This window comes from Nomascus leucogenys, chromosome 22a (assembly GCF_006542625.1).
Source record: "Nomascus leucogenys isolate Asia chromosome 22a, Asia_NLE_v1, whole genome shotgun sequence".
Classification (NCBI taxonomy): Eukaryota; Metazoa; Chordata; class Mammalia; order Primates; family Hylobatidae; genus Nomascus; species Nomascus leucogenys.
In genome coordinates this window covers 54,819,130-54,822,922 of record NC_044402.1, presented here as the reverse complement: position 1 = coordinate 54,822,922, position 3,793 = coordinate 54,819,130, and positions in this window count along the sequence as shown.

Below are 3,793 nucleotides of genomic sequence, written 5' to 3'. Positions count from 1 at the left end.
CTCCGAGAAGAAAGGGTAGAGGAGGTATCACTGATGATTACAGCCCAATTTCTAAGCTGCTTCTGTTTAGTAAGGAGACAGAGGAAAGTACAGTAATTTTCTTCAATGAAAACAGGCAACAGAATTCCCTTTGCCTCGTTCCCCTTGCAATTAAGCCCTTCTCTGCAAATGAAATGATTTGGTTTTCATGGGGACTAATTTAAGCACACTGGAAGGACCGCTGAACTTTTTGATTGCAAACACCAACATGTGCAAAACGGAATCCAGCAGCTATGCCAGGCTGGTGAGGCCGCCCCACCCGTGGAGCTGAGGGCTTGGATGGGGTGAGGGTGGATGAGCCCTGGCTGGAAATCCAGCTCTGTTCCTAAGTCCATGACACTTCCCATGTGGCTGACCCTCTTGCCGTCTCCAGCTGCCATCTCCTCATCCCACGTGAGAAAGTTGGACAAGATCTGAGCTGACAAACTCAGAAGTCTCTGACATACTTGGCAATGGTGGTGGGTTGAAGATGCCACACGTTCCTTGCCACTCCTTTCATCAAGAAGTGGAGTCTATTTTGTCTCCCTCGAATCTCCGCTGGCCCCATGACTGCACTGACCAGTGGAATGTGGTGAGAAGGACACTGGCCAGCTCTGGTCTGAGGGCTCGGGAGGCCTCGTTGCCTCCCCTTTTGCCCTCTTAGGCCCTGAGTCTCCATAGAAACAGGTCCAGCTGCCCAGGTGGAGATGCCTTGTGAGGAGAGATGCCTCACCAGCCCCACCGTTCCAGCATCCCAGCTGACACACCAGATGCGTGAGTGCAGCCACTCTGTACCAGCCCAGCTGCACTATGTGAACAGATAAGCTGTTCCCACCACACACTGCCCAAAGGGTGGAAGCATAAGTAAATAATGGTTGTCTTATGCCACCAAATTCCTATTATTATAACTTTTTAACTTGAAATAGTTTAAAACTCACAAGATGATGCAAAAATAGTACAGAGAGTTTGTGTGTACCCTTCACCCAGCTTCCCCCAATGATAATATCCCACATAACCACAACATACCATCAAAACAAGGAAACTGACCTTGATACAATCCTATTAACTTAGGTGCAGGCCATATTTGGGTTTCATCAATTGTGTGTGTGTGTGTGTGTGTGTGTGTGTGCAGTTTTTATGAAATGTTATACCATGAAGCTACTAAGTTTGGGGGTAGACTGTTACTCCCAATAGATAATTAATACAAGAATGGACAAGATCCCCCAGAAACACAACTCAGACAAACTTTAGCACAAGGTGAATGTGCTGGCTCACATAAACCAATCCACTAGAGGTAGGGTGGCAGGCCTCAGAGCAGCTCCACCCAGGGGCACGGGAAGTATCAGGTCCTGGGCATGAGCCACATTTTCTAGAGGTCCCTTCTAGAGGACACAAATGAGACGAAGGAGGGACCCACCTCCCAACCAATCCCTGGGAGGGAGCACTGTGGTGGGGCAGGGGCAGGGGAGGACCGAGCCTCATGCCTCTGTTGGGTCAGGGCACAGAACCATGCTTGGCAGCTGGTCAGAATCACAAGGGCACAGGGAAGAGGAGCAACCCTCAAAGGAAGGGATGGGCACTGGGAGCAGAAGAAGAGAGGGGAGATATGCATTGCAGAGCAAAGGAGAGCACCCAGGGCAAACCCTGGGCATGCAGACCCCAGGTGGGAGGGGAAGGACATTCTACACTGGACCCAGAATAAGCACCCAAGAGGTATTGTGGGAACTGGGGGCAACCCTGAGGGATAGGAACGGCTCATATGCAGAGTAGTCCCTGAGGCCATTTGCCAAAATTCTGGCACCAGAAAAGATTAGATTTCCCCACCCCTTTGAAAGTAGGCATGGCCATATGACTTGCTTTAGCCAATGAAATGTGAATGGAAGCGACAAATGGCACTTCAAGATAGAGCCATTAAGAGCCCCTTCTTTTCCTCTGTCAGGGTGTGGTGCTGCAGCTGGGGGCTGCCCCTCAGCCTGGGCCCCAGAGCAATAGCGACTGGGAGCAGGAGCTCTAGCTGCCCCACAATGTACAGTGTGATCAAGAAACCAACCGATGTTGTCATAAGCCACCAAGAATCGAGGGTTTGTTACTGCAGCATCCACTGGCCTGTGATAGCCGGCACAGGTAACTAGCTATCGCCATCTTCCCTGAGGGGAGGACACACACTCACATTGCAGTAGGGGAGGCAGGGGAACACCTGAGTCCTCTACCCACCAACATTCAGTGCCTGGAAGGTGGGGAATGGATATGAAGACTCCAGAAGGCCTATCCAGGCCCTAGGATGTTTTGGCTCTGCTAAGCCTTGGTGCAGAGACCAGGGCAGTGTCTGGCAGACTCTGTAGTGAGGCACTGCAGCCAATCCCTCCAAGCTGGCTACCGTTGCTGTGCAATTATCACCTACACAAGGTCTGGAGTCCCCTGAAGAGAAGAATGAAAGAAGCGGCACACAGTAGGTGTAGAGGCAAGGAGTCCTCATGCCACGCAGCCATGCCGGCTCCACCAGCAGCAGCCAGAGCCACAGCAGAGGATGAGGCTGCACGTTTGGGTGCTGCACAGGCAGGTTAGCAGTGAAGGGAGGGCCATACAGCAGTCCCAGGAGAGCCGGGGCCCCTGCCAGCCAGTCAGCCTTGACCAAAGCTTGGTGGAAGAAGCCAGCAGGGCCCAACCAGGTCAGTCAGTGGAAGTGGAAGTGAGGTAGATGGACATCTCAGAGCGTCCCATCCCACGCAGGGACTCATGTGCACAGCGTGCTGCTGCTCAGTGCAGGCCCTGTGTGGAGCAGGTGCCCACGATCCCCACTAGGATCTTTTTTTTTTTTGAGACAGAGTCTCACTCTGTCGCCCAGGCTGGAGTGCAGTGGCGCAATCTCAGCTCACTGCAAGCTCCGCCTCCCGGATTCACACCATTCTCCTGCCTCAGCCTCCTGAGTAGCTGGGACTACAGGCGCCCATCACCACGCCGGGCTAATTTTTTGTATTTTTAGTAGAGATGGGGTTTCACCATGTTAGCCAGGATGGTCTCGATCTCCTAACCTCGTGATCTGCCCACCTCAGCCTGCCAAAGTGCTGGGATTACAGGCCCCACCAGGATCTTGAAGGTGACTGGACAGGAGTGAGGAGCCCGGGCCAGAGAGAGGGAAGTGCGTGCGTGTGCATGTGTGTGTATGCTCACATGTGGGCACACTGACACGCACGCACACGCCTATGCTCCAGCCACCCAGTGTGGGGAGGGGCTTCCTCTGAGACAAACATGCTCCATGTACTTTATCAAATTTGCAGATGCCACACAGCTTCGGGGAATGATGGCAAATACGCCAGATGTCAGAGCTGGGATCTAAAGAGAAGCTGACAGGCCGGAGCGATGGGGTAGATCTAACGAGATGAAACTTAACAGGGACAAGTGTGTTTATTTCACCTTATTTATTTATTTGTGTCCCACCTCCACGTGCTGAGGAATTGGGAGGAATGAGGCTCACAGGAAGATAAAAGTGAAACGCCCGCCGCCGTCGGGGCCACAGACCTGACTGCACAGGCCTGAGGTGGGGAGGGGGTGGGAGGCTGAGGTCGGTGTGGGCTTGGCGGTTTAATGATGATGGTCAGTTCTATGGGCAACGGTGGCTGGCAGGGGCTGGCAGGGGCAGGTTTGGTCTGCGGCTGCATCAATAAAGGTGTAGCATCCAGGCTGGGGAGGGCAGTGCGGGCTCAGGAGTCAGGGCACCTGGGTTTGAAGCCCAGGATCTGTTGGGTAGGGACACAGCTTCTTCCACACTCTGTCT